Source organism: Protopterus annectens, chromosome 4.part0 (genome assembly GCF_019279795.1).
Source record: "Protopterus annectens isolate FY-2018-M chromosome 4.part0, PAN1.0, whole genome shotgun sequence".
Lineage (NCBI taxonomy): Eukaryota > Metazoa > Chordata > Ceratodontiformes > Protopteridae > Protopterus > Protopterus annectens.
In genome coordinates, this window is record NC_056733.1 from 1,497,904,221 (window position 1) to 1,497,918,473 (window position 14,253).

The 14,253-nt window shown below is 37.1% G+C and overlaps 1 non-coding gene across 1 annotated transcript; it reads right to left on the reverse strand.

Moving 5' to 3' along the window:
- Positions 1-862: 862 nt before the first annotated feature.
- On the reverse strand, positions 863-934 carry TRNAG-UCC. The gene has a single exon. It is a non-coding gene; the product is annotated as a tRNA-Gly (tRNA).
- Between the last annotated feature and the right edge of the window lie 13,319 nt (positions 935-14,253).

Sequence of the window (14,253 nt, forward strand, 5' to 3'; positions counted from 1 at the left end):
TTGCCAAACAACTCTGTATAGTGCGAGAGACACTCTGTAATGGTGGCACTCTGTGAACAGACACACCTAGGCACAAGAAACTTTTCAAAATGGCTTCACGTGACTGCATTTCATGAAATAGTTGTGCTTTGCACACAACAATCTCTTCGGAATTAATGCACAGCAATAAGCACATATTGCACTTTTACACACTTTCAGATAATTTGAACAACTCTAATTACGCTATTCAAGGCTTCAATCAATACAGAGTAGCAATTTGTACCAAACACAGTAATTCACCCAAAACACATGCAGTTGCCTTTGCTTTATTTATACTCAATGTGCCCTTTTCTGCCCTTCTTATTATAGTTGTTTCGCTCATTGAATCTCTTAATGTGCCTTTTATGCCCTTGTGTTATATTTGCTTTGCTCATTTAATCTCTTTTCATGCTTATTGTACTTTCTTGTGCTCGTTTTAACTCTAAACATGCTCGTTTTACTTTAAACATGCTCATTTTACAATTCTGAAGCAATTCTGAACCCTTTATGTACTTTTCTAATGCTCATTTTATCAAATAGGTTCATAGGTTCATACTAGGCTATCTGCCCTAGGGCATTTATAAGCCTAGCCAGAGTGTGTTTGGCTTTCGCCACCCATTTTAAATTAATTTTGCTATGCCCTTTTTCGAGGTTAGTATACTGTGCCTCTGTCTAACAGTGACACAGAAGTGATACCCGGGGTAAACCTACGATCTCCCATCCACTCATCAAGATTCCTCTTGAAGAGAGTCAATGAGGGACTCTGCCTAACCTGGACTGGGATTTAATATGCTGTGTGTCTTTGCAGCAGGATTCAGAAGAATGCTTAAATGTACAAATTTCTTGCATTGGCCGGAAATCGAACCCAGGTCAACTGCTTGGAAGGCAGCTATGCTCACCACTATACCACCAATGCTACTTGGTTGCAAATGACTTGGTTGCAAACATTTTGTCTGATCAATGAGCCCTTTTCTATTTCTCGTTTGCTTAATAAACTTTTCTGTGCTATTCGTTTGCTTAACAATATGTTTTGTGCCCTTGTAATGCTCCGTTAAACCTCTTTCAACAAATAAATCATTCTTATGTGTTCGCTTTACCTTTAACTTGTCTCAGGTTCCGGTGTGTAGCTCGCAAGACATTTCCCTGTGAGCTACATCGCCAAAACCAAATGACTGCAGCAACAATTTGCTGTAGAGCAATACGGCTTAATAGCATAGCCGCTGCAACTGTACACTATGCACAGTAATTTTACAACTGGTGGCGATCCTTACAGACAGCTGCCCGGCTGCATTCTAGCAGGGACAGCCATACTAGATGTGTACCACATTCTGTATCCTCATTGTAAGGAATGCATTTCTTTTATTATATGTTATTGTCAGACAATAAAATAAATAAACAATAAAAGAAATGCATTCCTTACATGAGAATATGGAACGTGGTACACATCTAGTATGGCTGTCTCTGCTAGAATACAGCCAGGCAGCTCTCTGCAAGGATCGCCACCAGTTGTAAAATTACTGTGCATAGTGTACAGCTGCAGCGGCTATGCTATTCAGCCATATTGCTCTATGGCAAATTGCTGCTGCAGCCATTTGGTTTCGGCGATATAGCTCACAGGGAAATGTCTTGTGAGCTACATGCCGGAACCCACTTGTTGCTGGCCTTTTTTTGCTATTGGTTCTGTTTGCCTTCGCCATTACTTCTGCACCTCGTGTCTCTAAAGAATAGACTTCGCAATTCCGGTTCTGACACCATGTCACTCGCCAGGTCAGGGTAAAACAGGCAAGCATCCTGGGTGCATGCAAACATCATAAATGAGGTAAAGTATCTTTAACTTATAAACAGATTAGCTATCATACACATGGATGTTAACATTCTGGCTGCACCTTCAAAATGACATTGAAGCTAACACATGCTTGGTATTTATATGCACACACAGACCTTGGAAATGCTTCTTAAAGGTACAACACACCTGCTATTCTACAGTAATGTACTCTAGTTGCAAGGACTTTGGAACAATTACGTTTGGAACAATACCTTTTGTCAGCCAAAATCTCATCTCTGTATGGAAAATAAGGTTGCACTTCTTGAGGTAAAGTTGATTGCTTTGACGGCCATCTATGATTGATAAAGTGGACGAGCCTTAGTATAACTGGATCTGTGGCTGTGTGATCTCTCGGCTCATCAAGACATGTAGAAATAAGTTTTCTCACATCCATGACTTCAAAATCATTCTCGTGCTGTTCTGTGGTATTTCTGGGTAATTTGGATAATGTATCAGCAAGATAAAGAAAGTTTGCCTTTCTTGTAGACAAAATTGAAATTGTACTTTTGCAATCTCAGCATCATGCATTGCAGTCTGTCTGGAGCTGAATACGTAGGCCTTCTCAAGATAGTGATCAATGGCTGGTGGTCTGTTTCAATCTAGATAGGCCTACTATAAACATAATCATGGAACTTCGAACATGCAAACACAATTGCAAAAAGCTCTTTCTCAATCTGGGCATACTACATCTCATTTTGGGTAAGAGTTTTTGAAGCATAGGCAACAGGTTGATCTTCTTGTAGAATGACTGCACCAAGACCAAATTTTGAAGCATCACAGGAAAGTGTAACTGGTTTGTGAATATCATAGTATCTGAGCATAGGTGGACTAGCAGTTCTCTGTTTCAGGACATCAAATGCTCTTTGGTGTTGCTCTAACCAAGACCAGGATACATCTTTACATGTCAGCTCTCTGAGTGGAGCTGAAAGTTGGCTCAAGTCCGGAATGAATGTGCCCTGGTAGTTGACTATGCCAAGAAAACGCTGCAGGGCTTGAACATTGTCTGGAGCTGACATATCGAGAATGGCTGTTTGTTTTGAAACGTCTGGTTGTAAGCCTGTACTTGCAAATAAATGACCAACATAAGTAACTTCTTGTAGCCTGAGCTTGCATTTGTGTTGATTAAGCTTAAGATTCACTTGACATGCCCTTTCTATTACTTTTCTGAAGTTTCTGTCATGTTCAGCTTTATCATGACCTCCTACTAGTATATCATCTATTATGACAGCACAAGGATACCCAGAAGAAAATTTGCTCCATTGCACATTGAAAGACTTCACTTGCAGAATTTATCCCAAATGGCATTCTCAAAAATCTGTACCTGCCAAACGGAGTATTGAAAGTAGTGAGCAATGAAGATTTTTTATTAAGCTGAATTTGCCAAAATGAACTCTTTGCATCTGAGACAGAAAAAATTGTAACATTTGGCATCAACGCTATGACGTCTTCAACTGTGTGCATTCGATGATGAGGTCAATACATATTCTAATGTTATCTGAGCTTTTCTTATGAGCTACCACCATGGAAGACACCCTTCAGTTGGAGTGTCTACTGGACAAATCACACATTGTTGCACCATTTTACCTAGCTCAGCTTTGACTCTGTCCTGCATGGTTACTGGAACTTTACATGCTGGCCTGATAACTGGACTGACCTCTGGGTCTAACTTTATGGAGTACACAACTGGAAGCTTGCCTAGTTTGTCTTTGAAAAGATCAGCAAAGGTAGAAAAATGTGCTGGCCAAAATTAGAGTAGAGGTCTTTTAAACTAATGCGGTGGACTTCCTTATTAAATGAAAGGAGTCCCATTTTCAAACTGTCTCTGAGCCCTAATAATGACTGGATGTGCCTCTTAACTACATAAAACAACAAGTCATAACTTCTTCCAGCAGAGTAACATGAAAGCACTACTGAGCCTTCAGTCTAAATTTCTTCACCTCCATAAGGTTGGAGCCCATGCTTTGAGTTTGTTGACTCAATCTCATGCTTCACTGTGACTGTGCGAACTCTGGAATTTGCTAGAAAGTTCTGCGATTTACCAGTGAGTGCTGCAGGGGTTACACTTGCTGCCATGTGCTTGGGCCTGTTTCTTTTAACTGCATGCTGCATGATATCAACATGAGCTTTATCACTGCGTTTTCTGGAGCTGCTCTCATTTGTAAGCATATGTGTGTGCTTTTCTGTGACCTTGTATATCTGACAAATCTCAATGGGCTTATTCAAAGTTAAATCACTGTCAGGAAGTGAAATATTTCTTGCAGCATCATCTTTATTGCCACATACAAGTCTGCCCTTTATCAACTCATCCCTTAAGTCACCAAATCTGCATGTTTTAGTTTTATTTCTCAGGTCAGTTATATATGCTGCAAAAGTTTCAAAAGGCTTTTGATCCATTGTGTAAAACAAATGCCTTTCCATTGTAACATATGTCTGGGGGTTACACATTTCTCTAAATTTATGTTTTAAGCATTTTGGGTCCTCCCTTGACTCAGCCGGTACAACAATATGACAGTTTTCCCCCTCTCCAGCATAGACAGCAGGTGCATACACAAATGAACGCTTCCTTTCTATAGCTTCTGACCCAGCTAAATTAAGTAGAATAAATATCTTTGTGCAGCCATCTTTATCAGAAAATGCAGCTTGTATGAAAATATCTTACTCTTGGTCAAACACTCTCCAGTTCTCAACAATACTACTGTCAAACACAAGTGCACTGGGTTTTCGAAAGCCATCTGCCATGCCCACAAAGTACATACAACCACACTGAAAATATGGTCCTTGTAATTATGTGCGAGCAAACTGTTCTGTGAGCTTGTAATAACATTCAAATGTACAATAAACTCTTTGAAATACTGTACTTTGCGAAATATGCTCTGTAATGGCTGTAATCTGCGAAATATGCCCTGTAATGGCTGTACTTTGTGAAATATGCCTTTTAAAGGTCACACTTTGTGAAATATGCCTTGTAATGGCTGCACTTTGTGAAATAATTTTACTGTAATATTGCACAGACATGCGAACACTTTATACACTTCTGGTAATGTGGATATCTTTGCTTAATATGAAAAATATATACTTTACAAAAACTCGGTCATTTCCCCTTATTTTATTTGTTTTATGCAATACTGACTTTATTTCAGACATTTTCCATGATAATTCAAATATTTTATCAATGTCATACATATCTGTTTATGCAAATGTTATTTAGAATGTCCTGTATGCCCCATTTCATATTATATGAAAAGAAATAGTGCTGAGCAAGTCTTAATAAATGAAATTCATTTCTGACCTGTTTTGCAAAGTATGTGTGTTTTTGGGATGATCCACTCTTGTATATTCCACCAACTCTAAGCAAGTGCCTCTAATCATTTCAGCCAAGCAGTTTCTAACCTCATGCCCTTTAGATATGCCGGTTCTAACTCCATGTCCTTTACATTCCACTTCTGGCACCATGCAGCTCATTTACCTCTAATACATATGACAAAAAGGCTTGGGATTTCATTTAGATGCTTTAATACATAGAAACACATCAGGATGGATAGCAGTGTCTCTAAATATGAACAAACAAACAGACAGACCTTACATACATACATGCTTACATCTCAACAGCTAACTCCAAAATGACAGTATAGCTTGCACATGCTCAGTATTTATACACTTGTGCAAAAATTGTAGAGCTTCTTAAATGTATATTCACACATACGGATCTACAGAAATCAAACATTTTTTTTCTGTATTGTGGCATCATCCTAGGTGAAGGTAGAATGCTGCTTAGGGCTAGGGACATGCCTGCCTGGGACACATAATTTGAGAGTTCGGTCATGTCTCTCTTCAGTTAGTAGACATGTACGTCTCAAGTCATTCACACCAACATGTACTATGACAGAGTCTTAATGGTACTTGTTGCTGAGAGACTTGAGTGCGTTCATGATTTGATGGATCCTGGCACCTGACAGGCAGCTGACCGTGACCTTCTCCTTGTTCAACCTGGTGAGGGGGACATCTGTGTGTCTCACTATTGAGTCACCTATGACCAGAACACTAGGTTTTGAAATATTGGGACATCTGTGTGTCTCACTATTGAGTCACCTATGACCAGAACACTAGGTTTTGAAATATTTTGCCTTAAGGGCTTAATTGTTGAGACAGTGATATGTGTGTTGTTATGTGTAGTGGTGGATTCTGTTCATGTACTAGTATGTGTATGTTGTTTGCACTTGAGAGGTCTCTAGTCTTTTGGTAGGCTTTTAGTGAGTCCTCCCCATATGTGAGTTTATGTGTCTTGACCTTATCTTGTGTGAGAGGGGAGTTTTGTGTACTGACAAACTGTTGTATATCTTGTATATTGTTATATGAGAGGACTGATTCTAATTTCATGGTATAGTTACATCTCTCACATGCTGTGTTTGTTTGCTTTAGGAGGAAGTGCTTGTCAGTATACATGAGGCAATTACTACATTGCTTCAGGATGCCCATGTCAATCAGGGTGGCTGGAAAAATTGTGTCTGTCCATTATGACAGGTATATATTGTAATAACTAGTGGGGAAGGGCTAGATGGAGCAGGGTTTGTTTGTGAGACTAACAAAGGTGGCTATTCTGTGGAGGGCTAAGGGTGGAAGACTGTGTCAAACCCTCAAAATGCGCAAATGAGTTGCTTGCTAGGTAGCAATGCACAACTGCATTTTGCACAGAGAAGCAGTGGAGCTAAGGAGGGTTCTCTAACAGATATCAAGGGAAAATTGTGTTTCTAAGCATTTGTGTCTATACACGGCAGTGCTAAACCCCACAGCACAGCATGACTTACATGCTTTTTTTGATAATTGTGGTATCCGACTGTTGGAAATCATAGTCAAACACAATGATATCAAAATCACAGAATTATTAACCCAATTAGAAGAATTAAATGGCAACATATCCAAAGATCTTTTGTTTGAGCATGTTTACGACCAGTATACACACATCATTTCTGATGTAACAACATGTTGTGATACCATTTTTCGGAAGAAATGTCATAAAATTCAACGAGATCTACATAGATATGCACAACACCAAGCATATCCTAAATCGTGCAATTCCAAAGGTCACAACCATAGCAACGCTCAAACACAGCCATCATTGGCCACAGTTGATGACGCTAATCCGCCGTTCGAGGGTGATGACGACAACATCTGTAATGAAGGCGAGGAGAGTGCGGAAGAAGGCATAAGGCGTTCGGATCGTTTAAAGAACCAACATGAAGTGAATAACCAGCAAGAATTTCACAAAACAGGCACCAGACCTAAACAGACTTTTTTGGGACTTACAGCGGGCAAAAAACGGAGACTGTAACTGATACCATCGACGGAATAACGGGAGTACAGACACATCTCGTACTCACCTTTGGACCTCATGTAATGCCTTCTTTGGATAGTTCGGAACATCAATTTTATACTGTGAGTAAGTCCCACACAGACTTTTACATCATGCCTAATTGTAACAAGGATAATTACATTGTACCAACGACTTCTTCCGATGTTTATGTACCCATTATAGATGTGATACATGATAATAGTAGTATGCATCACTATGATAATAACAGTTGTTCAAATATTCAACAGTCACAAGATAAAGATGACAATGAGCATGATAAAGTGTTATTAGAATTAAGCACATATCAGTACAATGAAGATGGGATAAGTGATGGTACATGTATTGAAAGAAATACATTTGGTAAAGAGTATATATTAGAACATTCCAGTGATCACAACCATTTAGTTAATTTTTATATAGATCACAATCCAGATAATTATATAACTAGGAATGATGATAGTATGCAATTACAAGAAGTACAAGTAGAAGCAAATTTGAATATAGATTCAACAGTAGAACATAATGAGCATTTTTTAAGTAACCCACAAATTATTATGAATACAAAACAAGACTACAAAATATATAACTATTCTTCCAAGCATATAACAGTAGAACATGCTGATTTATTCTCAAAAGGACTTAGTTATGTCCCATGTATTAAAGGCAACATGGTAGAATCTATATTAGACTTAAAGCTATTTTCAAGGAAATTGAATTTAAAAGTATATTTTAACAACAGTATTGAATGTCAAAATGGGGTAGATAGAATGTTCACGAAACCAAGCCTATTCAATCCACCCATGAATGATGAAATTATGTATTTTGAAAGGAGAAGTGAATATGATATGAGAACATATTATAAGAAATATAAATATAATAAACATGTCAATATTACAACAATTGAAAAACAACTACTCAATGACATAAAAAATGATCCAAAATTAAGAATTATGAGGACTGACAAAGGTAATGGTATAGTCATATTGGACTATACTGATTATAGCTTATACATGATTAACATGTTAATGAGTAAGACATATCTAGAAATAAGTAGAAATCAAGTGCATATAGCTTACAAAAGAATAGACATCTTGTTAGAAGATATGTTATACCAAGGGGGTATCACTGAAAAAGAATATGAATTTTTAAAAAATGAACATCCAGTTATCAGTGGTATCTTCGGAATACCAAAAATACATAAGGCCTTAATAATCTTGAATTTAGACCCATAGTAGATGGACACAGAAGTGTAACATGTAATATAAGTATGTATTTGGATCATTTTTTTAAGGAAAGTATGAAATGTTTCAGTTACATAACTAAAGATTCATGGGATTTTTTGAGTAGACTTAATAAAATCTCTATGAAGAGAGAATATGTTTTTATAACAATAGATGTTGTAAATTTATTCACCACAATTCCTCATGATGTAGGCCTTTTATGGCTTGAAGAACAACTTTTTGGGACGAATCTTTATGAACAAGATCAAATTAACATATTAATAAATCTTATGGAAATAGTACTTAACAATAATTACATATTTTTTGAAGGTAGTTATTTCCAACAAATAAGTGGAGTAGCCATGGGGGCAACTTGTGCCCCATGTATCTAAACCTTATCATGAGTTATTGGGAACACAACTATCTATTTACAACAGAGTTTCGTGACCATCTTATAATGTATACCAGATATTTGGATGACATATTTATCATATGGGATCAAGATAAAAATAAAGATCAAAATATATTAGAAAAATTTTTAGAATATATTAATACCACAGTCAAATTTTTGAAATTCACTTATAATGTCCAAGAAAATAAAATTAATTATTTGGATGTAGATATAACATATGATAAAGAAACAAACAATTTAAAAACACAAATACATAGGAAACCTACTTTTTCAGATGCGTACTTGCATTACGATAGCTGGCACCCTGGCCATCAGAAGAAAGCCATTGTTAAAGGGCAGATGGTCAGGGCTGCCAGAATAATGTAAGAAGTAGATTTCATGGAAGAAATGAAATACATTATGCAATTATTTATGAACAGGGGATACCCTGAACAGTTTTGTGTTAAAATATTTAATGAAGTAATAAATAAAAGAAAAAATGGAGCATTATCGGCAATTTTAAAAACAGGTTCGTTAAATAAAATATCATTTGACAATGAAGAGATATTGGATAAAGATGGTTATAACAACATCCCATTATATATTATTAAATTTGATGATTGTTCTAAAGACATAGAACATATCATTAAGAGAAATTGGGACTTCTTTGTCAACAACAAAATTGGGAGACAAATATTTAACGAACCAATAAAATTTATATACAAGAAGAGTCCTTCTTTCAAAAAATATATTAGAAAATAAAAGAAATATTGAAACATACAAAAGATCAAAAGAAGGGAATTATAGATGTGGGACATGTAGCACATGTAGTCACATTTATGAAACAGGTACTAATATTAGGATCAATTAATGTAATATCAGGATAAGTGGACATTATAATTGTTTTACAACAAATGTGGTATATATAGCTTTGTGTCAACAATGTAAAGCCTTTTACGTGGGAAAAACAAAAAGAAAATTTAGAGAACGAATTAAAGAACATTTATTAGATATACAGCACCACAAAAATAGTAATGCTCTAGCAAGACACATTATAGAAAATAATGATCATAAATTCAAATTTTTGGTGGTCAATCAAATTAAACAGGATCTACAAGGAAGAATAACCATGTATCATTTAGATATGGAAGAACTTAAATGGCAGATTCAACTTAATTCATGTATACCTCCGGATATAAACGAATATATGACCATCATGCCATTATTAAAATTGAATAGAATATATAATAAATGATATATGGTATTACATACAACATTATATCATATTTATTAATATTAATTTCATTATCAAATTGGTTACATATAGTTTACATAGTTACATATATACATAATTATTATATTAACAGATCAGGATAATTCATAATATAATATGTGGTATAATTAATTTCATAAATATTAGATTGCATACTATAGTATACAACATCATATATACATCAATTGTATTTAAATAATATATGTACATTATATATCTCACTATAATTATATTGGGTATACTGGTTATGTTTATACATGCATACTAGTTGTATAATTGTATTTTTATTTATTTTATACATATTTCATCATACATAATATACTCACAAGGGATATTTTAGTAATATATAGGTCTCAGTCGAGTATATTAATATACGCACAGGTACATATTACATAATACATTTTGGATAAATTATTCATTAAATAGGTTCCTACATATGTATTTATACAAACAAGTAATTTATAGTTAAAATAAATAGTTTAGGTACTTAATCAGTAGTTTTTAAGAGTACTTAGTATATTACTTTAGAATATATATATATGTATATGTGTTAATATTGTATGAATATGTTTGTATTTAAACAGAATGAATTTTTTTACAAAAATGCCATTTCCTTTTTAAGAATTTTTGGTGGGAAATTAGGCTATTAATTGAGTGATTATTGAATAATTGGCAATGTATAAAATGAGTGAGTTGAAAAGAGAGTTTGTATTCTGAAGAAGTTCGGAAGGACGAAACCTGGGTCAATAAAGCAGTGTTTGTACTGGAGTTTGTATTGTGGCTTTTTCGAGTTGGTTGGTAACTTACAGTTTTGGTTTTTGAGTCTGCTTCATCTCCTTATTGGCACCGGCTTCACCTTGCTTTCTACATCAAGTTGCAAAAATTGTAGAGCTTCTTAAACGTATATTCACACATACGGATCTACAGAAATCAAACATTTTTTTTTTCTGTATTGTGGCATCATCCTAGGTGAAGGTAGAATGCTGCTTAGGGCTAGGGACATGCCTGCCTGGGACACATAATTTGAGAGTTCGGTCATGTCTCTCTTCAGTTAGTAGACATGTATGTCTCAAGTCATTCACACCAACATGTACTATGACAGAGTCTTAATGGTACTTGTTGCTGAGAGACTTGAGTACGTTCATGATTTGATGGATCCTGGCACCTGACAGGCAGCTGACCGTGACCTTCTCCTTGTTCAACCTGGTGAGGGGGACATCTGTGTGTCTCACTATTGAGTCACCTATGACCAGAACACTAGGTTTTGAAATATTGGGACATCTGTGTGTCTCACTATTGAGTCACCTATGACCAGAACACTAGGTTTTGAAATATTTTGCCTTAAGGGCTTAATTGTTGAGACAGTGATATGTGTGTTGTTATGTGTAGTGGTGGATTCTGTTCATGTACTAGTATGTGTATGTTGTTTGCACTTGAGAGGTCTCTAGTCTTTTGGTAGGCTTTTAGTGATTCCTCCCCATATGTGAGTTTATGTGTCTTGACCTTATCTTGTGTGAGAGGGGAGTTTTGTGTGCTGACAAACTGTTGTATATCTTGTATATTGTTATATGAGAGGACTGATTCTAATTTCATGGTATAGTTACATCTCTCACATGCTGTGTTTGTTTGCTTTAGGAGGAAGTGCTTGTCAGTATACATGAGGCAATTACTACATTGCTTCAGGATGCCCATGTCAATCAGGGTGGCTGGAAAAATTGTGTCTGTCCATTATGACAGGTATATATTGTAATAACTAGTGGGGAAGGGATAGATGGAGCAGGGTTTGTTTGTGAGACTAACAAAGGTGGCTATTCTGTGGAGGGCTAAGGGTGGAAGACTGTGTCAAACCCTCAAAATGCGCAAATGAGTTGCTTGCTAGGTAGCAATGCACAACTGCATTTTGCACAGAGAAGCAGTGGAGCTAAGGAGGGTTCTCTAACAGATATCAAGGGAAAATTGTGTTTCTAAGCATTTGTGTCTATACACGGCAGTGCTAAACCCCACAGCATGGTGCGCAGCTATGCACAAATGCAGGGCTTAAATGCAAGCAAAGTTGAACAGTTTTAATAGAAATTAACCAAAACTGAGCCTTATTCCAGCAATCCCCAACTCAGATGGGTCATGGGCTACACACTTCTGCCACAAGAGTTCAGGAGGGACTTCTTAATGTAGGGTGGAAGGTTTTAGTGCTCAGGTAATACCAAACAGCATAAATTCAGCAAATCTGAATATAGTCTATGCTATGAAATACAGAAATACTAGAAATTCAAAGTGCAGAAGAAAAACACAAACATCAAATACAAAATAATCTATCGTTTTTTTTACATAAAAGGTAATTGACCAAAATTTGTATATAACAGACAACAATATGTATTATATGAAAGGAATTGCATAAACCAAAGTATAATATGCTACAATACAATTATATTTAGGTTCATAGGTAGGTACTAGGCTATCTGCCCGAAGGCATTTATAAGCCTAGCCAGAATGTGCTGGCTTTCGCCGCCCCCCTTAGATTAGTTCCCTGTGCCTCTATCCAGCAGAGCCACTGAAGTGATCCCAGGGGTAAACTATCTGTTTCCCATCCACTCGTCAAGGTTTCTTTTGAAGAGTGTTAACAAAGAGCTCTGCCTACTGTAGATTGGAATCTTGTTCCAAATCATGGGAAGTCTCTCGGACAGGAATCTATCCCTCCAGCACGTCCTATTTATTGTTGTGGTGAGGTTTATATTCCTAGAGCATGTGGCTCGAGGGGATAAGATTTTCTTTAGGTGGAGCATGTCCATCAATTCTGGGTTGGACATGACATTGTATGTCAGGCAGAGATCACCTCTGAGTAGGCGGTATGCAACCGTGTACAGCTGGAGTTTCTTCAGTTGAGCTGCATAGGGCATCTGTTTGAGGCCAGTGATCCTCTTGGTGAGGTACTTCTGTGGTCTTTCCAGATGTTGCAGGTGTCTTGTAAGGTACATCCCAAATGGGGCATTGTACTCTATGATGGGTCTGATGATGATGAGTAGAGGGGCACAATGACCTCTTTTGATCTGGAAGCGAACCCTTTTGTGATTAGGTGGGCCATGTAGAAGGATTTTCTAACCACTTTGGCAATGTGATTATCAAAGGTGAGATTACTATCTACTTAAGTCCCCAGATACCTTATTACGTCTTCCGTATTTAGGGGATTACCACCTATGTGGTAGTTTGTGGGTACTTTGTTTTTTCCAAAGGGGATGACTATGCACTTTTTGGCATTTAGCTTGAGGCCATGATTTTGACACCAGGTATCCGTCTCAGTAAAACCCTTTTGGAGGATGTCTGTGTCAGCTGGAGAGTCAGTTATAGCCCCTAGTTTGCAGTCATCTGCAAATATGGTCAGCCATAGTCCTCCTGTACTTGCCTGTACCTCTGAGAAGTATATGCCGAACAGGAGGGGGTCCTAGGACTGAGCCCTGGGGAATGCCACTTGTAACCGGTTTACAGTCGGACCTAGCTCCCGCAACTCTCACCATGTGGGTTCTGTCCGTGAGCCAGTTGGCAACCCATCTTGTGACATAGGGGTTTATGTTCAGGCTGGTGAGCTTGTCTATAATACCAGAATGGGGAATGGTGTTGAAGGCCTTATTGAGGTCAAGGTAGGCTGTGTGTAAAACCTGTCCCTCGTCTATAGCCTTGGTAACTGTATCAAAGAAGTCCACCAGGTTTAGGAGGCATGATCTGCCCTTAACAAAGCTGAACTGAGTAGGCCCAGTGTTTGGAGGTTCCTAATGTCTCTGTTAATGAGTTCCATGATGATGTGCTCCATAGCCTTGCAGACCAAGCTAGTCAGGCTTATAGGGCGATAGTTCCCGGGGTCTGTTGTGGCTCCACCTTTGTGGAGTGGAATAACCATTGCTGTGCGCCACTCTATGGGTATGTAGCCTGTGGAGAGGCTGAGTTTGAACAGTGTGTTTAGGTGAGGGGTTAGTTCATCTTTGAGCTCATGTAGGATGCAGCCTGGGACATTTCTTCATATAGTTTTTACTACAACCAGTACAATATATTAAATTACTTTCAAAATCTTACAGCAATAATGCTCTTCCCAAATACCTTTTTAATTCATCAGATAAATATTTATACACATTTTACAGGCTAACTAATTTTTAATATAATTGAGGGTATAGCTAATCAATATAAACT